We start from the raw sequence: 26,099 nt of genomic DNA, 5'->3' as shown, positions 1-26,099 counted from the left end.
ATTATATATAATAGTGTGAAATAAGTAAGTATGTCAAGGTCTTTAGTGATCACATTTTCCATGTAGGAGAAAGGATATAGAAAAGGGATACAAATGCAAAAAGCAGAGACATTAAAAAGATAACCTGAAATCTTAAATTTGAATTGAAAATACTAGCAAACTTATTATTTTTTTAATAAATCCTATTTCTTAGCTCATATACTGAAAAATTCTGGAAACAATGACAAATGCAGTAGCTATGAACACTCTAATCACTGAGATTGTGGTCTTTAAATAACATTTCCTACTTAGAAGAACGAGAACTTCTTGGGACAACAGCTGATTCTCAGGACTGAGAGACAAAATATTCAAGATAGGACCAGAATATATTTTCATAATAGAAAGCAAGAAATCTTATCAAAGACTATCATGGTAATTTTAAAAGTCTAAGAATCAGTAGAAGGGTCTTCTACTTCTCAGGAGGGGGCAATTTTAACAACAAAAACATATTACGATGTGAAAACTCAGTTAAAAAAATAAAATAGAACTCAGACATATTGGGAGGTTGCTAATATATGGCACCAATTAGTTAATCTAAAAACTCAGAAAACAAGGAAAGTATTTATTCTGCCTTTCCTGTGTAAATTGTAAACCAAACAATTGATGAAGAGTGGTGTTTCTTTATAAAATAATTCCAGTTAATTAATGCAAAAGATAGAATTACAATATCATTGTTTTACAAACTCTACTAAAATTATGTACCTAGGCCATGATCACCAATCATTGCTCAATTATTTAGTAAAAGGCTAATTGATGATGAACTGTATAATGAATGGGTAAAGGTAAACTTGACCCACAAGCTGAATTTTAAAAAAAGACAATAAAATATTTTGTACATTTTAAGAGAATGCAAGAGAAAGTACACAGAATCACCTACAAGATATTCCTGAAAAAGAAAAAGATCAAGTCTGTAGGTATAACAACTAGTTTATAGAAAACACAGGGAACAGAGAAACAAGTGAAATGCAACCAAAAGGATATAATCAATCAAATTTGAAAAATAAAATCTTTTATAAAAAAATAATCTGGTTTCTTTAATAAAAACAAATAGAGAGGGGAAGCTCTTATAGATTAAAAGATCCTTTAAAGGATACTTAAGAGACCTATCAATCAAAAACCATGTTTTTACCTTGTTTGAAATTTGATTTAAATAGTATTATAAAAATATAATAAGACAATTGGGTGAAATATGAATGTTAACTAGATATGAGATGGTAGTAAGGAATTATTTCTCATATTTAGGTGTGATCATGATAATGTGTTAATTTTTTTAAAAGTCATTATCTCTTAGAGATATATTTTGCAATCTTTCTAGATTAAAATATAACTAGGATTTGCTTGAAATAATACATTAGGGAATGAGAGGTGAGGAAATGGAAGAAGGGTAATACTGAAATAAGATAAATGACCTCTATCAGGCCCGTAATAATTGTGGGAGCTGGGTGATGAAATTCTCTTTTATTCTGTATATATTAAAATTTTCTCTGTATTAATAGGAAAAGCAATTTCAGCTTGAAGTAAATGCCAGAAGCAAGAAAAGAGATTAAAGATGGAGTGATGGACAAAAAATTAAGAACATCGGGATGACTCTAAGCCAACATTATCATATTATCTATTTTACTTTTCATCTTGAAAAGAAATCAAAACAGAAAGTTATGACAGAGAACTGCACATAAGCTATTGAGAGGTGATTGACATTAACAATTTCTAAAGAGCTTATATTTTTCTGGAATGGAAAAAGATATTAATTCAAATTTATAGTTGGCTGTAATAAATATACTGTTAAATGTTTTTGAGTAGCCACAAAAACTACAAATAAAATAGAGAAAAAAGAACAAGAAAAAAGGCAAAAAGAGATGGAAAAAAGGAAATATTAAAAAAGCATAATAAATAAAAAGCATATAATAAGTTGTTAGAAATGGATTCAAATATACTAATGATCACAATTAATGTAAATAGGCTAAATTCTAGAATTAAAAGACAAAGATTGTCAAACAAAACTGGAAAACAAAAAAGTTATATATTCTTTAACAGAGACTCAAACCTAAGACAAGATAACAAAAATCTGCAAGTGAAACAATGGGATAATATACACCAGCAAAATATTAAATATAAATAGAACGTGGGCAGAGAGGGGGAAGATGGCACAATAGCAGGATCCTGAACTCACCTTGTCCCACAGACACACTGAGGCAACAGCTACCTCTTATAGCAATTAATTCTAAAAATGACTTGAAGACTGGCAGAACAGAACTTCCACACCTAGCTATGGAGAGAAGGCCACCTTAAAAAGGTAGGAGGGACAGAGACACACATGGGAACCAAACCCCTGGTGAGACTAATCACAAATGGGAGTCATATCACAAGCATGGTAAAGCAAAAGGATCAAACCCCACACTGGGCAATCCTGGCACCGGGGATTTGCACTGGGAAGATGGGGCCCGATAACATGTGGCTTTGAAAATCAGCAGGGCTTAACTCCGGGAACTTTAAAAATGGGGGGGACGAAACTCCAGAAGGGTGATATGAAATTGAGTCCGTGTCTTTATAGAGCCGGCAAGCTGAATAACTTGGTTTGAGACAACACCACAGACAGAAATTTGCAAAGTGCACGGTGTATAGGTAAAGGGGATTTATTGACTAATCTTGGAACATGTACCAGAAGGCAGGGATCTGTGGTACATTTATCTGAAAACAAAAGTGCTGGTTGTGCCATTTTTCTTGGTGTTCCTATCCTGGATAGCCAGGAGCTTTACACAACCAGTTTTAGCAGTCTCTATCTACCTTGCTAAGACCATGTGTTCCTCTCCTGTGTTCCTTTACAGACCTCCCCAACCCAACCTTCCTGCCTCAGAAGGCATCCCTCCAAAGTGGCTCTGCCCCACTACACCTGCCAGGAAGCTCTGGCCAGGACCAGCACCACACCAAAGTGACTCCTGCCCTGGGGCTAGGAGGAAATAACCACACACACCAGCATGCCCACATTTCCTGTAGCCAAACCTCTCAGCTAGTTGTGCAGGGAAGAAGTCCTCCCATTCCATGTGTCTGCAGCTGTGGCAGAAGGTAACTGAGTACCAGCAAATCCATGGCTGCTGCAGTTGGACCTCTCAAAAGCATGGTGTGTAAACCCTACCCAGTGTGCCCACAGCAGGTGAACTGGGTCATTGCAGCCAGCTGGGCTAAAAAGCCAGCCCCAACCACCACCATGTCTACAGCAACTATGGCTCAGCCACACTAGGAGGTTGCATGCAACGCACATGGAAGGTACCCCTGGAGCCCTTGGTTCTGATAGCCCAGGGATGATCATGCTATATGGCGCCACAGAACATCTGCTACACAGGGTTACTACTTTCAAGACCAGGAGAGATATCTGACCTACCTAAGACACAGAAACAAGCACAGAGATGTAGACAAAATGAGGAGACAGAGGAATATGTCCTAAATGAAAAACAAGACAAAATCACAGAAAAAGAGCTAAATGAAATGGACAATACACCTAATAAGGAGTTTAAAGTAATGGTCACGAAGATACTCAACAGACTTAAGAAAAGAGTAGAAAAATCCAGGAGAGCTTAAACAAAGAGACAGAAAATATAAAAAGTACAAGTCAGAGCTGAAGAATTCCATCACTGAAATGAAAAATAGGTCTAGATTCCCACTAGAGGGAATCAACAGCAGATTAAAGGATGCAGAAGAATGGATCAGTGATCAAGAAAACAGGGTAATGGAAAGCAACCAAGTTGAATATTAAAAAGACAAAAAGAATAATAAAAATGAAAACAGGTCAAGAGACCTCTGCAATGTCATCAAATGTAATGACAGTCACAAAATAGGGATCCCAGAAGGAGAAGAGAGAGAGAAAAGGCAGAAAACTTATTCGAAGAAATAATAGCTAAAAGTTTCCTAATCTGGGAAAGGAAACAGATATCTAGGACCAAGAATCACAGGGAGCCCCAAATAAGATGAAAACAAAGAGGTACACGTCATGACACATAATAATTAAAATGGCAAAAAATTAATGATAAAGAGTCTTAAAAACAACAAGAGAAAACAGTTATATAAAAAGGGAATCTCACATGGCTAGTTTTTCATCAGATACTTTATAGGCCAGAAGGGAGTGGCATGACATGATATATTCAAAGTGCTAAAAGAAAAAAAAAAGCCTACAACCAGGAATACTATATACACATGGCAAGATTATCATTCAGCATTGAAGGAGTGGTAATGAGTTTCCCAGACAAACAAAAGTTAAAGGATTTTACCACTACACCAGCCTAACAAGAAACGTCAGAAGGGATTCTTTAAGTCGACAGAAAAGGCCAGAACTGGTAGCAAGAAAATTATAAAAGGCAAAAAAAATTCACAGGTAAATGTAAACATATAGTAGATTAATCACTTATAAAGTCAGTATGGAGGTTAAAACACAAAACCAGTAAAATCAATTATACCTACAAAACTTAGTGAAAAGATACACAAAATAAAAAGATGTAAAAGAGAATGTCCTATACATAAAAGGTGGAAGGGGTTGTAAAAATTTAGTGCTTTTAGAATGTGTTCAAACTTGAGCAACCATCAACTTAATATAGACTACTGTGCACATACAATGTTATATATGAATATAATGGTAATGTAAATAAGTCATGGTACAGCATAGGGAATGTAGTCACTATTATTGTAATAACGTATAGTGACATATGTCAGTCACTATACTTATGGTGTCGAGCACTGAGCAATGTATAAAATTGTCAAATCTATGCTGTATACCTAAAACTAATATAACACTGCATATCAACTATACTTCAATAATAAATAAAAAACAAAACATCTAAAAAGGAATTTTTGGGGCTGTCATATTAATATAAGAAAAGAAAATAATAGATTAAAATGCTCTACATAATGATACTAGAACTAATTCCCCAGGTAGGAACAAACTATATAATATAACATTACTTCAAAATTAGGAAGGAAAGGGGCGCCTGGGTGGCGCAGTCGGTTAAGCGTCCGACTTCAGCCAGGTCACGATCTCGCGGTCCGTGAGTTCGAGCCCCGCGTCGGGCTCTGGGCTGATGGCTCGGAGCCTGGAGCCTGTTTCCGATTCTGTGTCTCCCTCTCTCTCTGCCCCTCGCCCGTTCATGCTCTGTCTCTCTCTGTCCCAAAAATAAATAAACGTTGAAAAAAAAAATTAAAAAAAAAAATTAGGAAGGAAATTCTGAAACAACTATAAGAGAAATTACTATAATATTTGGCTCTGTTTTATAAATGTAGCTTCTAGTAGTATTAGATTAAGCATATAAAAATCAATAGGAAAATACATATAAATAACACAGTGAATACGCTTTATCTAATGGATATGTCTATAACACTTTACTTCCAAATTGTAGAATCTACATGCTTTTCAAGCACAGTGCAAATGAGCAATATCGGGAATGATTCAGGAAAAAAATTAAAAACTTCAATAAACTCACAATAATCAAGTAAATTGAATCAATATTTAAAAATATCTCAAGAGGTATGGATGATTTCTCAAATATGTTTTACCAAATTTTAATGAATAGAGAATTTCAATCTTAAATAAATTCTACTCTTACATAAAATTTTATAGGAAAATCTTCCTAAGTGATTTTATGAGACAAGGATAGTAGAAGGCAATTATGCGACATGACAATTTCATTCATAAGCTTTGTGGAAAAAATCTTCAACAAGGGATGAATAAGAAAATTCAGTAGGGTACTTTAAAATATGTAAATTATTACAAACAAGTTGATTTTGTCCCAAAAATGTAAGGTTAGTTCAAGTAAAAATTAAATATGATTATAATATATTGGAAAATTATTAAGCATTTTATAATTTAAAAATATTTGATCATAGAAACAAAAACAAACCAAAATAACACCCAACCTACTAAACATTGAGAACATTATTTTTACCAATAGAAGTCACTTAATATATATATATATATATGAACAAATATATATGTATCATGTATGCATCCGATATAATATTTAAAAATAAAATGTGAAATCCATTCCCTTTAAAATTGGAAATAAGATCTTAAATACAGAAAAGAGAGGAGTGGTTGCCAGAGGGGAGGTGAGTGGGGAAATGGGAAAAAAAAAAGGAAAGAAAAATTAATCAGAAGAATGAGGAAAATGCAATGGGAAATTTGGCTGAAGATTTGAATGAGCACTTCAAGGAAGATGAGAAAAATTATCACCATGCTTGAGAAAAGATGTCCAATTTCGTTGGTGATAAGGAAAAGTTAAAATCACAAGACAAGACCCCTGCACACTCACCAGGCTGTGAAAAAGTAAGACACTAGCTAAACTTAAGTGTTGGTGAATCAAGAGGGAGCTTCATACTTTGCCGGTAGGCATGTTTATTTGTACGGCCGTTTTGCAAAAACAATTTGTCATTTTAATGAGAAAAATTAAAAATGCATAATCGTATAACCCAGTGATTCTATTCCTAGGTATATAATCTAGAGAAACTCATGCAAAGGTATAACAGATGACCTGAACAAGAGAGCTGACTGGCATTAATTATTAAGAGAGCAAACTCTGGAAAGAAGCTTCGGTAAAGTCTCTTAGTGAAGTGAGGTGTACCCACAGATTGGAGAAGAACAGGACTGGGAAAGAACCAAGGTGGCATGCACCAACATGGAGGAATCTCAAAAATATAGCATTGAGTGAAAAAAGTAAGTGACAAAAGACTACAGGTGGAATCTTACACTTACAGAAAGATCAAAAACAAACCGCCAAAACTGCATAAAATATTGTCTAGAGATAGGTGCGTATGTTACAAAGCTGTAAACAAAAGAAATGGATCACTCAAAATTCAGAAGAGTAGTTACCTGGGAAGATAGCAAGAAGAGAAGGCGTTTGTAATCAAAAAGGGTGACACAAGAGACTTCAAAGATATTGTAATTTTCTACTTTTCAAGCCTCAGAGGGGATATACAGGTGTCTTTATTGTCATATTTATACTGTATATGTGCATTATACACCTTGTTTGGCATTAATGATATGCTGCATAAAAACCTTCAGAGACTGTATAAATAGAGAGTAGGTAGGAATTTCAACACCATAGTTGATATGGTTGCTTATTCTGACCAAATATGTTGTTATACAAATTAGTAACATACCAATTCAGACAACTTAAAGGTTTGAATCATTGTACCCAAATCTTCATTATAATAACTTCCTGAATATTGGCAGTTCCTATTTGTATCCTAAAGGTTGGCTTACTGGACTTGAACTCATTACATGTCCCATACCTATGTGCCCTCTTCTATGCCCCCAAACACACACGATGTGTATGTAGTATATAAACACATTTTGTTTTAATTCACTTCTCTTTTCATCAGACATTACAGGCCCTCTCTGGGGATGAAGTCAAGCGTTGCTATGTTCAGATGAATTTTCTGGCCCAAGGAGATAATTCTGCACACAGTCAATAGCAATATCCCAGAAGTGAGCCAGAAAACTCAACCAGTGAAATAAAATTCAATAGCAATATCAGAGCAGAAAACTCCTTAACCACAGAGGGTATGTTTTCCAAAGAACACACCAGTAAATGCAAATGGAGCACGTAATACCCACATATGATCCAAGCTGATTATGCCACTTTGTCAGGTAAGGTGGCAAGAGAAAAAAAAAATGCTGCCTCTGTAACTCCCAAGGGTCTCCGTTGCTTAAGTTTACTGAAAGTCAATTTATGTTAATGGATTGCACAGGGCCGTACATCAAACCCGGGGTGAAGTTGTCACTTTATTGAGAAATCATTAAATTATTACACTATTTAATGATGCATGAAAGCAAAATGCAATTGTGAAGAAAAGCATTTTGGGTACAGACTGTGCTTTGTAGTAATGCAAAACAGTGCATTTCTGTCAGTTCCCCGAACACAGGATGGCCATCTGTGCAAACCTAAAACTGAAAGTTGATGACAAAAGGTGACTAATGAAAACACGACTTCTTTCAAAATTCATTATATCGCAGTGCAATGTGCCACCAGAGGCCATAATACTTCGGAGCAAATCAGCAAAGACTTGCCCCTCACGTTGAAATTAACATTATATTCAAGACAAAATATCCAAGGCTTTGACAATTTTTATTTAAAAACTATATAGCAATGGTGTTTTTATAAAAACAACTGCTGGGGCAAGCAAAAAAGTCCATTTATCCAAATAAAACATTTGTCAATATACAGGAGTATAATGTAATAATATGTATACTTATGAAAGTTGTTGATATAAAAAATCAATAAATAACAATATTTTCTTCTTTAACCCTAAAGGCACATGCATGCCTGTACGTGTACATACACATTTACACATACCTTCACATGCATGTATGTTTGTATCTACACTTCACTGGATACTATATTCTTTTCTTTTCTTTTCTTTTAAGTAGGCTCTACTCCCAGTACAGGGCTCAGCGTGGGGCTTGAACTCACAACCCTGAGATCAAGACCTTGGCTGAGATCAAGAGTCAGATGCTTAACCAACTGAGCCATGCAGGTGCCCCTCGAGATCCTATATTCTTATGTATCCTGACCACCATACACACACACACACACACACACACACACACACACACACACACCAATATATAGTTATTTATTGCATCTGTATAACTATATATGTATAGTTGTGTAGTCATATGTATAGCCTAATTTTTCTCTTACGAACTTGATACAGATTGGGGTTAAAACTAAGTAGAAAATGAAATGAGACAAATGATTCCACTTGGTAGTGTCATCAACATGAGAGTTCCAGTATGTGGAAAATATTAGCTATGGGTGAAAATGGACAAGTTTAGTATCTTAATAAATAATTTAGAGAATTTAAGGCAAAACCCAGAAATTGATCTAAAATTTCCAGCTGAGAAGACTCAGTGGTTATTTTTACACTATAAGGAAATGGTGAAGAAAATGCTGACTTACTCCTTTGCACCATAATGTTGATTGTAACCATATTATGATAATGTGGCATTTCAAACAAAATTATTTCCATTTAAAATGTTATCTATAAATGCTTTTTTAGGAAATTAATATATTCAGGTTTTAAGATAGTATAGAGACCCCCATATCATTTAAACAGTGACCCAATTGTCTATTTGAGATTCTTCAAGGTTCATAAGCATCAGTTTCACATAGGTCATTTATAAAGAAACACTTTCTTCTAATATTTACATTTTTCCCCTGTCAGTATTTAATAAGTGCACACACTAATGCAAACAAGAATGAGACACATGTCCCCCCTAAATAATGTTCTAAAATGACAAGCACTCCGAACTGGAATGTCAAAAGGAAGCTGGGGTCCACGTGAAACTCCCACAAGCTCCATGAAGTGTGCATCAAACTCACGTATCATTTCCTTTCTCATCTACAGCACTTATTGTCAGAATTATTTCACCACTTGAATGAACACTATTTTGAATTCTCCTCAAATTACTTCCAGTGTTTGTGGTTTGTCTCTCTACATGAGTCAAATTACTTTTAATTTCAAGAAACAAAATTTGAAACTAAAATTGGTGAAACCTTTTATATTGTTTGCAAATAGCAAACAGTGAACAGTTAGGTTGTTCCAGGGTTGTGTCAGTGGCTTATAAACCTCTTGAAAGACCTAGGCTCTTTATTTTTGCTCTGCATTTCTCAATCCATTACCATTATCTTGCCTCATGGCCACAAAATGGCTGCAGCAATTTTGCAGCAATTCAAACACCAAGTTTTTGCAGTGCGACATTTAAGAACAAGTCAGGGGAAAGGAGAGTGGGAACAGTAGAATGAGATAACCTTGCCCATCTCTCTCTCTCTCTCTCTCTCTCTCTCAAATCATGCAGGTTAATTTTTCTCATAAACTCTGCAGCAGAGTTTCCTTTTCTTTATTTGATCAGAAGTAGGTCACATGATCATTTAGAGAAGCAAATGAAGTTGGGGCAATCGATAACTGGCCTTTGTCATCGCTGTCATGTAAGACTCATTCTACCAATAAGAAGATGGGAGAAGAGAATGCCTGGTGGGTGGGAAACCACAGTGGCTACTGCAATCCCCCAACCTGGCTTTTGTGTACGACTGGTAGCATACAACTTATGTTTTCAGCAAAGCAGCCTGTTCAGTGCTGGTAGTTCAACACTCCCCTTAAAGTTCCCCTACATGGCACCAGTCAGAAGAAATATTTGATAGGGCACACAGGCAGCCATAGAGTTATCGGCGTCTAAACAGAGGTGAGGGTTAAGGAGAGATTCAGGTAGCAGGTTCACTTGTAAGATATTCCCTTTCTTCAGAAAGTATATGGGATGTAGGTAACTGCTGTCACCGTTCAGACCGGCAGAGAAATAAGCAAGGCTGGGTCATACACAACAGCCACTTGGCAGAACATGACCTGTAATGGGGGTGGGGGATGTACTCCCTACGTTCCAGAATTTTACAAACAGATTCACACAGTAATGAAGACTCTGTTGATGATTAAACAACTTCAGGAATAAAGCCAGAGAATTCTCTGCAATTAGTACACAGAGAAGAAAGGAGAGGATTGACCAAGAATCAGGCAATTGACAGAAAGCCCTTCTGCAGGACAAGGGTATAGGTGGTCTCAGCTGAGGTCAACTCCTGGACATACCCGAATGAAACAGTGATGGCTTCAAGGTCAAAGTGCCTGAGCACAGAACTTGGCCCAGCTGTCTGCTCAACTATACAGCTTGTATCAACTCAACTTCGCTGTGCTTCTGTTTCCACATCTCAAAGTGAGGACTGTAATAATACTCCCCTCATATAGTTATTGTGATAACAAAATTAGGTAACACATGTGACATGCTTTGAACACTGACACACTGTAAATATTCAATTCTTGTTAGGTTCTGTCACCACCAGTGGTACTTTTAAGCCACACTTGACTCAGTCTTACAGGAAGAGATTTGAAAGCAAGCCCACAACCTCCCTGAATATTGTTTATTGTATATTCCCGGATCTTTAAATAGGCTGTTGTGCGAACTATGTGTAAACTCATGCACGCACACATATACATATGCATATCTGCTTGTACAAACGGATCATTCTAAGCCTTTTGTAGGTTTCAGAGTCCTGACTTACAAGGACCTCCTGACTACGTCAAATATTTTTAAGAGATTAACAAGCACTTGTGGGCAAACAGTACCCCTTAGCCTGGTTTACGTTTACTTGTGTCTCAAGATGACGCATGCTACACTAGATCATAGAAGTCACTTGTTGAACTAAATTCACACGCTAAGTAATTTATATTTCATCCAGATTTTATATAGGAAGGAGATCAGTAATCATACCAACAGCCACCTTATTATGTTAATATACTGGAGTGTCTCTAGTTTGAAGAATTACAAGTACTCTTGGAATGCTGAAGGATGACAAATTATAAAAAGAGTAATTCTCCCAGGAGCTACAACTCCAGAAAAGAAGTCTTCGAAATGTGCATGACATTTGGCTCTTCATTCAAATGCAATTTCTGATTCTTTTGAAGTTTGCCTTCCATTAGTTAAATATATAGTGCAGGAAGAAACACATGAAATCTGTAGCATATGTTTCTCTCTCTATTCAAAGAGCATTGGTAAAGGGCTCAACGTACTGAAGGCAATTAATCTTCAACTTATTTACCTGGATAAATGCCATTATGAGTCAGCTGTATTGGATATTAAGAAAAACTGGACTTAACAGTTTATTCATTTTCTTCTCATTACCCTTTTTCTCTTTCCTACCTTTTACTAACAACTGAGCCTATGGAAATACCATGTCGATAAACTAATCAGAAATATAAACCATAAATGAACACTATGCGTTTTACAAAGAAACGAATCTATGCGTACCCGAGTTGATTATAATTTCTAAAAACTAGAGCTATATTTCCTACACAAAATATTCCTTTAAGCTAATGTTCATCTGTGCCGAAAAAGTTTGTGGCCATGTTGTCACATATATTCATCCCACACATGCTGTCTCCAAAGGTCACTTCCAAGGGGGACAGTCTGATAGGTGTGCTCACGGATAGCTTTCAGTAAACCATCAAGTTGGCAAGGGTCATATTAAAACACCTTCGGAATGATATAATCAACATATGTATGACTGTGTTTTGTTGTAGAGAAATAGGCATGAGGAGGGGGGGAAATTTTATTGTTTTTAACAGCAAATAGGGCTTATAATTATAGTCTTGCCAATTATAGTCTAAATCACTTCATTCGTGTCTTCTCATAAGGCAATTTTGGCATGTGGTTTACCGTTGTTTGTTTTACAAAGATGTACTGACTCTTCACTACGTGTCAGGCAGGTGTGGACAGGATGGATTCAGTAGGGAACAAAGCAACATGTGAATCAGTATCCTGTTGCTGCCCTGATAAATTACCACAAACTTAGTGGCTTTCAGCAATACAAATTTATCATCTTACAGTTATGCAAGTCATCAGTCTGAAATTAGTTTTACTGGACTAAATGCAAGGTGCTGTCAAGGTGGGTGCTTTTTGGAGACACAAGAAGAATATAATTTCCTTGCCTTTTCCAGAATCTAGAGGCCACCTGCATTCTTTACTTCATTGCCCTTTTCTCCATCTTCAAAGCACATCATTCCAACCTTCGGTTCTCTCCTTACATCTCCTCTTACTGACTTCGACCTTCTTACCTCCCTCTTAAAAAGGCCCTTGTGATTACACTGGATCTGCTTGGATAATCCGGAAAAACCTTCCATCTCAAGATCCTTAATTTAATCACATGGTTAAAGCCCCCTTGCCATGTAAGGAAACGTATTTACAGTTTCTGAGGATTAGGATGTTGACATCTGTGTGGGTTGGATGTTATTCCATACCAGGTATCTCCTCTTATGAAGTTTATCTTCTAGAGGAAAGACAACAAATATGTATCCAAATCAGCAAAATGTGTTATTTCAGGAGTGAATCTGTATGATAAAAAAAATTAAATGAACAACAAGTCTCTGAGGTGTGAAGCTTCAGATCTAAGTGATGAGAGAAGGAAAGAACTTTCTAGGTGGAAGGAACACCAAGTGCAGAGACCCAGCATTAGTCACAATCTAAGGCATCGGGGCCAGAAAAAGGCGATTGTAGTGGCTTAGAAGGACAATGGCAGGACACTCAGTCAGAGAGGAAGGTTGTGCCTTGACCAAGTAGGTCTCTGTAGGTTGTAGGAAAAAGCTTGAATTTCATTCAAAATAGAAGGCAAAACAAAGGAGAGTTTTAATCAAAGGGAAGGCATGATGTGGTTTATCTTTTGAGGAGATAACTTTGTTGCTTAAAAATGTGGACCACAGAGGGTCAAGCTGGTGGCAGTGGGACGGGTCGGGAGGAGAGGTTGCAATAGCCCAGTAGGTTGCAACGGTGCTTTGGATTAGAGTTTCCGTGGGTGAGATGCTAGGAAGTTATTGGAATATATTTTAGAATATATGTAGAAGAGCTCCAAAAATGTTTGCATTTAAACCTCTGTTTACTCTAGCAAAAATGCAATCTTATATCCACCAAACTGACAGTGTCTCCTCCACACATACATAACAGGCATGAGTATTTGGGGATTGTTTTCTAGCTCATTGTGTCCAGCAGTTGATCGAACTGATACGTGATTAACTGAGTTGATCAGCTGTTTGGCTGAATTGATTGGATTGATCTGTTATGTTAACAGTGTTGATGCAGCTGTCACCGTTTCTTGGGTATCCTAGACTCTAAGTTCTTTTGTATAAAACTACTAGCAATAACCTTAGCTGATATCCTCTTAGATACAATGCCTCTACATATAATCTGTACTGATGGCTGATTGATGTCAATTCAACTCTGTAGCCCAAACTATATTTGCTTAGCCATTCTTACTCAGTGTTTGTTTGCTTTCCTTCTTCATTTCTCTGCCCTGTCTGTCTAGGATGAGGTGAACTCTGGCCAGCATCTTGCTCACAATGTCTTTATTAGCAGACTTGCGGGATGTGCCCGTCAAATTTTAAGTAGGTGTTTTATGTTTGCGATTTCTTTTCCTTAGCAAATATTTGTGTCTGGAAATTTTGCTTGCAGTGTACAAAGAAACCTTGTCTTCTTGGAAAGAAAACAACATCAGCAGGCCCATATTTGTCATTGCCTTGGGATATACAGAAATCCTGGGATTATTTGGAGGAAAATATTCATGTTACTGATCTAATTTATCATCAGAGTGCATTTGGCGGATGTCGTGTCATAAATTGGCTTTAAAAACTGACATATAATATTCTGTTAAAAAAATGAGTATTTTGGTTTCAAGAGTAAAGTTTTATAAAACTAAACATGTCAGATTCCAGGACTTCAGAATTTATGTACCATAGTGAGACTGGAGATGGAATCTAAGCACGAAAGGAAATGTTTTCTTGACATTTCTTTTCAAAACAAATCAACACTCGGGGTTGCTTTTAAAAGCACAATTCAATAACTGTGTAAAAACATTTTGCTTAAAAATTTCTTCTCCTTTGCTACCTGGAATGCCCTTTCTCTTATGTTCTATAATTTCCTTAAAAATTTAACTCACTTGTGGTGGGGAGGAACACAATCATACCTACCTCACAGGATGCTAGGATAAAGAGTATATATGCAAAGTCGTGGGGCAGACATAGCTGGTACTCAGAACTTTTATGTATTTAATTTTATTTCTACATTCCTTCAGCCCTTTTATAATCAATTCACTGGCAAACTGCTCTTGATGAATGAGCCCTGGACTAGGAATAAGAAAACTTCAGTGCTGTTCCAAGCTAGTAGTAGTATTTGAATTTAAACCCAGACCTTTCTGTGCTCAGTTCAGAGGGCACCTATTCCAATTCGCTACTCATTTGTTCAATAAATATTTACTGAGCTTCACTCTGGTTCAAATCAACTCCATTGTACCCACGAACACAACCTTCAGGAACAAAGGCAGTCGGAAGCCCCACTACCTTCTAACCATTGGAGAGGTGCACTCCTTTGGCTTCTTTGTAATGCAAACTTGCACAGAACTGCTTCCCAGGCCACGGTTCCAACAAGGAACTGAAACGGAATCTGATCAATTCTGGATTTTTATGGTGGGTTTCAACACATACAATTTCAACTATGTTATCTTAGTGATATATTTAATATTGCATAACCCTGCACTCATACCAAAATAACCTACAGTTTAAAAATACTAAAGGAAGCTTACATGCACATGTTCATACTTGAACATCTTGTGGGAAACAGGGTTGGAAATGTGCTTTTAAAATATAAACATTTTGACATTAAAGTGAACTCTCCCTTTAACTAGCATGGATATCATTTTTCCAGATTTAGTTATAAAAACATTGAAAATCAACCCAATCGGTTTTCTAGACAGTGTTGTTAAATAATTTATCTTTTGCTTGTTTGTCTTTTCTTCTCTTTCAAGCCCGTGTGTTTAATTTTTTCTTTTGATTAAATTTTATAATATTGAATATGTTAATAAATCACATCTTATTTGATTCTTTTTCTTCACATTTGCATTCATTTAAAACTGGCCCAATATACACATGAAAAATAATTACAGCATTTTTCTTTAATGTAACAAATCTTACAGCAAATCAACTCCTCTCTATAATGTTGTCTGCATTTTAGCATTTTGTATGTCAGACTCATTCACATTCTGTCAGGGCTTTATGATAAATAATACACATTGCTTTCAAGAAATAATTTGAAAACCACTGGTGCTCAGTCCCTACCTCTGAGGAGAAATAACCTCACATTTCATAGAATGTTTGCATTCACAGGGATTAGAAAAGCCAGTGACCTCTCATGAGCTGAGAAATTTACAATACGGGAAGGTGCTCTCCCTTTGCTAAGAGACTCTCCCAAAACTTAGAAATTATAGCTGCCCCAGACAACATTCTGTGTACTGGGTCACATACTTTTGAAGCTTTGTTTATTCATCTTCACCCTTGTGGATGGGCCCAGTGATAAAATGGGACGAACGGTCAGGTGGTGTAACGCCTAGCATTGGGGCATTTGAATGGAAACTGTCAGTGTTTTACAGGTGTGATTATTTGCCACCTGGTGTGGAATTGGACTAGATAACATTTCAGGTCCTTCCCAACCTGGAGATGATCTGATTCTACGAATTCCTTTGCTCCCTTTTGTATCCTCTGTTTCCCACCCACAACAGGGAAAAGATTAATGCAAAAGATATTCAGTTATGTTACTGACTTCACTTAAGGGCGTCCCTGTGGTCAAAAACTTTCTCATGAGGAATCTGAATATTTTATATAAAACCAATCTCACTTCCTCAGCTATGCTCTTCACTCACAGCCTCTTTTCAGTGGTAAGACACACTCTATCAGAACCAGGACACTTTCTACCCTGATATCCTAACTCCTCCATTCAACAAATGTTTATTGGGTACATACTATACCACACTTTGGGTTGTGTTGGTTACCAGGAACATAGCAGAGATCAGGATAAACAGGAATTCACTTATCACTGATTTTTCTTTTAATCAGATTTTTAGCCTGGTATAGTTTAGTGGGATAAAAGGTGACCCCAGTGATATGTCCATATCTTAGTCTTTGGAACCTGTGATTATTATGTTATGTGACAAAAGCTGTGACTAAATTAAGGGTCTTGAGAGAAGGAGTTTATCTTGTATTATCCAGGTGGGCTATATAACAATCCCATCTATCCTTATAATAGAGAAGCGGGGGGTGGGGGGAGGTTCAACACTACACATAGTGGAGAAGACGATGTGAAGACTGAGCAGACAGGGATGTGACTACAAGCCAAGGAATGTTTTTGAATATGCTAGCCAATAGTCATTTAATAAATTACATAAAAGATAAAGTTATTTTAAAGGAGTTCTTCAATTGAAAATATGAGCAAGTCACTTTAGATTTACTTTTGTGGTGATAATGAAAGACATACAAAATCTTTTATGTACGGGGGCACCTGGCTGGCTCAGTCAGTTGACTCTTGGTTTCAGCTCAGGTTATGATCTCATGGTGCGTGAGCTGAATCCCCACATTGGGTTCCACACTGATAGTATGGAGTCTGCTTGGGATTCTCTCTCTCTCTCCCCACCCCCGCTTCTTGCTTACTCTCTCACTACCCCTCCCCATTGGCTCTTCTCTCTCTCTCTCTCTCTCTCTGTCTCTCTCTCTCTCTGTCTCTGTCTCTCAAGATAGATAAATAAATTAAAGAAAATCTTTTATGTATTTGTGATTTTTGATAGCCATAACAACAAATTATTTGAAAAAGACAATAAAGGAAAGGTGTATAGGTTGCTTTATAACATTAAAGTTCCATTGCATTTCATACACGTATCAGTGCCTGAAGTAGATATTGATGTTTGGTTACTAGACAGCCATTTTTTTTTCTTTTCTGAACTATGCTAGCTGTGTTCAAATGGCCACACAGCCCATGAAACTCACAGCTGACGCCACCTTCTCATCTTGGGCTCTACCCTCTTTACAAAGGATTGACTCTGGAATGAACATATGCCACAATTTGACAGATGAGACACAAAGGACTCACTTATTGAGGACTGCTGAAAAAGTTATTTTTTGCTTATCTGGAAGAGGGTTGAGGAAAGTTCTCTTTCTTCTACCCAATGTGAATAAGAAAGAATGCAACTGTTGCCATCCTATGACATTTTAGGAGGAAGGGGGCACTTGGAGTCCTGATCATTTGAATCAGCCAACATTGAGGTTCATCCTACTTTAGACTTCCCATTTAAGCAAGCTAATTCAAAGTCCCATTTTTCAAAAGGCAACTTTGAATTATACTTTCTGTTACTTGCACATATCCTTGCACATATCCTAGCAAATGGCTCTGCCTGTTCACTGGTCTAATATGAACACTTATTATCTATAATTAAGTTATTATTTAAATTCGAATTTAATAAAGGTAGTAACGTATGTGAGAATTAACCAGAAAACAAGAGATGCTCAATAGCTAAGAAGGAAAGATAAAAAGTAGTGAAGATAATTATAGTTTGCATTTTTTTAGGTGTGGGATAAAGAAGCAAAAAAAGATGTAGTTCTTAGTACTAAATAGATTCTGTGAGACTATATAGCAAATGGCTTATGATCCTTCCATTGTAAAATTTGCTTAGAATAGGCTTTCCCTCTAGAAAGTTGTTAAAATAGCATATGTTGCCTCCAAAATTCTCCAGCTGGATAATGTTTCCTGCCGAACTACTCTTAGCCCTCCCAGAAATGTGGTAAACATGAAGTGATTTGGAGGTTGAATCAAAGTCAGATTATTTTTAAAAATACCTACACCAAATACATAAGTTCACTAAGGCAAAAGGTAAAAGTAATAAATATTAGCATATGGTCTAATAGGAAAAGCTAAAAAACATGGGGAAATAGTCATGCAGTCTATAGCAAGAAAGGTTTTATACGTTATTTGGAAAGGTTCTTGCTTGGTAAAGCAGAAATTAAACTTGAAACTATATTGTTACAGGAAAGAAGACTTGTTTTTCCTTTCTTCCATTTGTAAGTAATGATGTGTCATCTCCAGAAAATATAAGAAAATTCTTCTAGACCTAACAATTATTGTTTCTCTAACCAAATGCCTCCTTAAATTTGGTTTCCTGATATTTTATTACATAATCCTACAACAGCTGTAGAAGCAAGGTCTATTAATGGATTCTGAATATGATTTAGGAAAGAAACTTCTAGGGTACTTTAGGAACACCTTTTTGAGGGAGGGTGGCAAGGGAGCCAAGTCTATGGATCTTGGGAGCCTGCAAAGGTCAGGCAGGTAAGGACAAATGCACCTAGCCTTCTTACTTACATATTTATTGATCTATTCTCAACGACACGGTCAAAATAAGACCTTTTGGAGAAATGTGCCAACGATGGAAGCACATAGAAAGGAAAAACATGATCTTTTAGGACGAATGCTATTAGTCACTTGCTATTCCAGCTGTTCAAAAACAGCTTTTATCTCTAAACAAAACCAGTTATTGCAAGGAAGTACCAAAGGAGAAACACGAATATGGAGTTTTTAGAGTCATGTTGTCAGTTGTTTTCATCCAATGCTTAATCCGTGAGCTACTACTCTCTCACTTTCTCTCCTCCCCTCATTCTTCCCTGAGCCACATCTAGGACTTACGTACCTTTACACATCTCCATTGAACTGTGACGACTGTGAATGGAGCTGGAGGAAGTCAGTTGGGCGTGTTCATTTATGGGTTGACAAACATCGCCACGGGATAGAACATATGATAGCAGTCTAGAAAGAAAATGCTCAAATCTGTATTCTAGACCATGAGTTGACAAGCTTTTACTACAAAGACCCAGGTGGTCAACCTTTTAGATATTGCGCGCAGCCTCTGTCACAACCATTCAACTCTGCCATTGAAGTGAAAATGTAACCCTGGACTACAATGTAAATGAAAATATGTAAATGAAGGGGCATTTCTGTGTTCCCATAAAACTTTATTTATGGACGCTGATATTTGAATTACATAAAATTTTCATATATCCTGAAATACTAGAATTCTTTTGATTTTTCTCTCTCAACTACTTAAGAAATGTAAAAAAGCATTCTTAGCCCACAGGCATATGAAAACGTGGTGGCAGATTTGGCTCCTGGGCGAGAAGTGGCGGACCTCCTTACTCTAGAACCACTCCATCTTCGATTTCTTAGAAAGGGGAAAACCAGGAGGTATCATCCAGCTTATTCCAGGCTTCTTCTCCCCATTCCATGAGCTAATCGTGTTGCAGAATGAGAAATCATTATGTAAGGACATGAAACTTGTTAGAAGAGCAATTTGTGATGGTTTCATGAAAGACTTGTAAGAAATGTCCAACTATCTTTATAGTCCCATAAAGTAGAGAGCCTTTCACATGTCACAAACATTGGAACGACAGAACCAAAAGTTAATAAAAACAGTTAAGTGAAACTATTTTTTAAGGTTTGTTTTCTTTCTTTTCTTTTTTTTTTTTCAACGTTTATTTATTTTTGGGACAGAGAGAGACAGAGCATGAACGGGGGAGGGGCAGAGAGAGAGGGAGACACAGAATCAGAAACAGGCTCCAGGCTCTGAGCCATCAGCCCAGAGCCTGACGCGGGGCTCGAACTCACGGACCGCGAGATCGTGACCTGGCTGAAGTCGGACGCTTAACCGACTGCGCCACCCAGGCGCCCCTAAGGTTTGTTTTCAGGTATCTTCCTACAGGCTTTCTTTCAGCCTCTAATGCAGAGAAACACCTTCTGGCTATTGACAGCCTATGTTTGGCTTCTTTCAGTTACCTATTGGTGTGAAATACACACTCCAAATCTAATGTCTCCAAACCACAATAACTTTTTATGTCTAGCAATATGGTGGCTTGGCTATGGAGTTCTGGTCTTGCCTGGGCTTATTCATGTAATTGTGTTTAGCTGATATGTAGATAGGGTTCTGGACTTACCTGGGACAGCTGGCATAGGTAGGCTTCTCTCTCCACATCCCGCCCTCTTCATAGTATGTGGGCTGAGGGAAGTATTCTAAATGAGCATAGGTTAAAGCTGAAAAACCTCTTGAAGCCCAGGACCCAGAATTTGCATGGCATCATTTTCTCCACATTGTATTGTTCAAAGCAAGTCAGAATTCTAGCCTAGATTCAATAGAGAATTTATGGACAACAAACAACCTACCATAGCACATTTGTCTCAGGACTTGTGGAATCTATGAAGCCAAATTATCCCTTTTATTTAGAAGCATTTGGATTTTCATAACTGTATATTAAGAGAAAAAACCTTAAAAATACAGTTACAATGCTTAATGAAGAGATTTCAGAACAACACAAATGAATGCAATTTATAAGACTAGTGTTATTATGAAATGGGTTTGTGTTGGCTCTTGTCATTTTGATAAAATGGAAAATCCAAGGAGACCGCACTGTGGAGACAGTGCAGAGGATGAACACAGTGCAAAAGATTAAAATGGTAGGGAGATTCTCAAATATGTCAGGGACAGGCTCAGGACGGGCACTTGGAGGATTTGGGGGAAAGGACACCATGCATGGTGGTATAGATTGTAGAGACAAAAGTGTGAGAATGCTTTGGTCATGGTCACAGAACTGTGGAGCAGGAAGAGCTCCCAGAAGTTGTCATATGGAACTTAGGCATAAGTCAACAAGTCCACAATAAAGTGGCCAGACTCCCGTGTTAGAGTGTTTTTAGTTCAGATTTAAGACCTTCTTTGTCTAGACCAACATCTTTACAATCTGCAAGACACATTTCCTTCCCTTTTCCTTTTTTTCTTTTTTGAGAGAGAGAGAGAGAGAGAGAGAGAGAGAGAATGCAAGTGGGGGAGAGGGGAAGAGGGAGAAGGAGGGAGAGAATCTTAAGCAGGGTCCACGCCCAGCACAGAGCCCAATACCAGGCTCAATCTCAGGACCATGAGATCATGACCTGTGCTGAAATCAAAAGTCAGACGCTTAACCAACTGAGCCACCCAGGCACCTCCTGCAAGGAACATTTTCGAATGTCGCTAGGAAACAACTGGGGCTCTGAGTGGCAATAAAGTGGTGGGAAGGAGAGACTTAGCCAGGTTATGATACTGCTGCAGGATGGCAACCTGACCCTATCTACTACAGGGTCTTAATGCTTACTGCTTAAGTCAACTCCACCCAGAAAGGTCTTAGCAGTAACTTGTTTCTTCAAATCTAAGATGCTATCTACTTTAAGTTGCATCCTTATTTACATACTATATAAATTATTATATATTATATAATTTTTATATTCTTATATTTTTATAGAATCTAAGTAAGTATATACTAACTAAAGTACATATAATTATAAGCTGCCACTAATGGCTAGGATGCATCCTTTCTGCTTTCAAAGATAAATTATGAGAAAACATGCTTTTTAGAGGTAATGGAATTGACTAGTAATAATGAAAATAGCATGGACTAAGCAATAAGCATGGGAACATGCTAAGCATTTTTCATATTTTTCATCAATGCTCATTACACTCTACAAAGGACTTTCTATTATTGTAATTCCTATTATATGAACAAGGCAACTGAATCTAAAGAGATTAAGCCACCTGTTCAAGGTCACATAGCTATAAATGCAAAGCTAAGTTCTATCCTTGGTCTAACTCCAAAACTTGAACTCTTAATCACTAATCCATATGGCTTTTCCCGCAAATTGGTCACAGACATGGGGCAAGGTACTGTTCAATGAACCCTCGCAAAAACAAACACGTTAAAACAAATTAAGACTTCAAAGATCTGAAATTAAAACAGAAAAGCTGTGGGCCAGTGGGATCATATTCACTTTCCCACCACTCAGAGGGCAGAGTAAGGAATCTGACCATTAGGTAAAAGGCAGAGGGGTTTCTGGTCCACACACCCCTATGTAGACATTTCATTTCCTCCTTTTATATAACCTATATTTAGCAGGCCTAAATATAAATATATATATATATATATATATATATATATATATATATATATATATATATTCCTAAAAGTTCTCTACCTTCTGAGCAACTTTGAGAACTTTTCAGAGAAGTTTTGTCTTTATCCAATGTTGGCAGACAAATGTATCCAGGATTTGATAACCCTTAAGCTGGTTACGACTGCTTCCACATGAAAGCACCTAGCAGATGACAGTCTTCAGTGTTTGGTGATATTCCATTTAGTTCTAAGATTCTGTCACTACTTATTTGTTAACTTTTTGAATGTGGCAGAACCATCACTTTCTCTTCCACTCACTGTAGCTTGATAAATCATCCCGCAGGTCAGGTAGAATATCTAAATACCATGCTGGGGATGCTGAGATATATATAGTCCCTGACTTCAAAGAATTCGTGGTCTACAGGAAACCAAGAGTTGAACAAATGGCCATAACTGAGGTCAGGATAATTTGGCAACACATGTAATGAAGACATATCCCACCTAGGTTGGCCAATTTAGCTTTCCTCATAAGCTGAGGCCCTTGCTGCATTTAGAGATATGGAAGAATGAGACGTTTAAGAATACGTAAAAATGAAAAAAAAAAAGTATGTAAAAAGGAATCAAGATGAATGGTGCAAGTAAGAGAAGGAACGCAAGCCAAAGGGAAGGAGGCAAGGACCTTCAAGAGCAAAAATGACACCAATGATTCACACTACTCTGAAGCTTACATTTTTCACTAAACTATGTATCGTGAGCATCCCTACAGATCAGTGATAAGAACTAATTCACTTTTTCTAATAGCTACATAGTAATCCCAAAACATGATGCAGATTATCCAACTATGCCTGTACTCTTGGACATCCAGATTATTTTCACAATTTTGCTATTACAAATAGTGTTGTCATGAACATTCACTTATGTGTAATTGTATGCTTACCTGCTTTGATTTCTCCTAAGATCATATCTGCAATTTGACATTATTAAGTCAAAGCATATTTTATCAAAAAAAAAGTCAAACTGGTACACCAATTTATCTTCTCATCTAGCAGTGTAGGGACAGATATTATTAAATTTTGCTGATTTTATGAGCATAATAATAATAGACCACCATTGCAATTTGTACTATCTGAACCACTGATGAGGTTGAAAATATTTTCTTTTCTGTGATGAGCCTGTTTATATCATTGGGCATATCCCTGTTTTTTTGGTCATTTTAGGGCTTCTTTTGAATACTTAGGATATTAACTATTTTTCTTTCAAATTATACACGCTTTTTCTATTTTTTGTCTTTTGACTTTTTAATGATGACTTTGACTTTGGTGAAGTCATCTATGATGTATTTAGTTAAGACTATTTTTAATTTCATAAATGCATATGCATTCTTTGCTTTCATAATTTTTTTAGTTTCTGAGCTTCCTCTAGAAATCCTCCAATACCCCAAATTTATTCCATCACCTTTTATCATTTATAACATTAAATTTTTTGTTCACCTTCAAACTATTTATCATTTTAGCATTGCTTTATCTTTTAGGAAAAAGTGAAAGATAACTGGTTTTTAAATAAGTAATAATTAAATATATAATATTTTCTCACCTGTGCAGGTCAGCTGGGATCTGACAGACCAGCCAGTTAGAATATCATTCAGAATACTTGTTATTTTGGATGGATGTGTGAATAAGGAGTTGGGAGAGGAAGGTAATGTAGGAAGGTGAATGAATTTTATCCTGGAATCTGATTCCTGTCAGATATGATTTCTATTGCTTATGTGGATTTTCCTCCACATTATTTCCAGCAGTTATGAATTGAATTTGACCCCCCCTTTTTTTTGAAAAGCTGGGCAGCCATTGATAAGCATGAAGGATCACTTAAAGCTCAACTTGGCTCACCAGAAGGTTCTTTGCAGCCATAGTGGATGCTCACTGTGATGCTTCTTTATGTTGATTTTGTTATTAGATCTTTAGAATGGTTGCTCACTTATTGGCCTAAGAACATGAATTGAAACCCAAAGGGTTGTTTTATAATTTTAAAACTTTTGAATGTGAAACAAAAGTCTTTTCTTGCTTAATTCAGCCTCATAGTCAATCCATCACCTCTTGAATGCCAAAATGGCGTCGAAATACAGTACTTTTCAGCTTTGGTTATTTCTACATTTGATCTGCTGTCAAACAGCAGTTAAGCTGCTGCACAAGTATTATTTTGATAAGGCCATTTCTAAAGACAGAATTCAAAACAAGAACATTATAGTCTCCCCCATTAAGGTCAAATGAATAGTATTCTGCCAGACATTGTTGGGGCACTTCTGAAAATCTATTCTCTTTAAATTGCACTGCATTATACTTTCTGAAGAATGTTTACTCCTTATTTGAAATTGTTTAGAGTAAAAGTTTCCAAGAACAGTTTCTGTAGAAGCTGGGTTGGCTTTTATTGGAAACTGGTTTATCCTAGAGAGTAGTTTTCTGGACAAATGCTAGAGGGTGATCAGAACAAGCCGAACAGGACCATCTTGCATGGGGGAGCTCTGACAAGTTAGAAGATGGTATCAGAACAAACTCTTTGGTATGGGGAAGAGGGTTTCAGAACCAGGTGGAAACACTCAGGGAATCGATATTAATTCTTCTATCAACTTTGAGTTTTGCTGGGGTCTTAAAATGGGCCAGCCAGAAAGATCACCAGTGTGGCATAAGTGGCCCAAGAGTTATCATGGCCCTTTGGGCTAAGTTTCAGCCAGGAAAAATGCAAGCCTGATGTCTGTTTTAGAAAAGTGGGCTCCAGGGATACAAAGTCACTTATGTTTCTCATATTCTATAATCCAGGCAAGTGAAAGGTAGACTCTGATTGAAGGGTGATAACAACTGAAAACATTAATTTGTTAATTCGACTAAAGTTTATTGTGCCTTTAAAATATACAAGGCAATCTACTAGGCACTTCAGGAAATACAAAAATGAATAAAACCAACAAGTTATCAAATAGTGGACATACATTAAAGTCAGGATATAGCAAACAGGAATAATTAAGGAATTACCAATTTTGAAAAGGAAAGAAACCCCAGAAGATGGTATATTCTTACAGAAAGAGTTGTGCAGTATGGACTTTGACAGGTAGGAATAATTCCAAGAGTCCTGGGTGGAAATGGGAGGACTGGCACCTCCAAGGCCAGGGGGGAAAATTCATTCTAACTTTCTAGCTAGAATCAAGTCCATTCAAAGCATCATGCTTCCTGCTATGGGAACAAAGTTGCAACAGACATGAATCATGCAGGAAGGCACTCCAGTAGGGAGATAAGATACATTCACAAATACAGATGATACAAGATAGAAAGTAATGCATTACACTAGAAGCATATATAGATCCTCGTTCTGGGAATTGCGTTGGAATTTAGAGAGATACTCGGCATGAAAAGAAGCCAGAGCCAGGGGATTTGAAAATACATACATCTTATAGAATTTCACTATGGTATCTAATTCTAATCTTAAAAGAACCATGAGAGGTAGACAAAACAGGCTAAGATTTATTATTATCCCTGTTTCACAGATGGGGAAACTCAGTTAAAGAAGAGGGCTTTTGTTATTATTTTTTGTTGTAGTTGTGTTTCACTCCTCAACAGTAGTTTCATAAATTTGTTCTTGCTAAAGGGAATTCACCCTGATGTGGGACCAGAGAATCGGTTGCTTTATTCCAGCCCATCAGCGGATTGGACATAACGGAT

Source organism: Lynx rufus, unplaced genomic scaffold, assembly GCF_022079265.1.
Source record: "Lynx rufus isolate CCGP_SWC_20201006 ecotype Redwood Valley unplaced genomic scaffold, mLynRuf1.p SCAF_5, whole genome shotgun sequence".
NCBI classification, from domain to species: Eukaryota; Metazoa; Chordata; class Mammalia; order Carnivora; family Felidae; genus Lynx; species Lynx rufus.
This window is presented reverse-complemented; position numbering follows the sequence as displayed.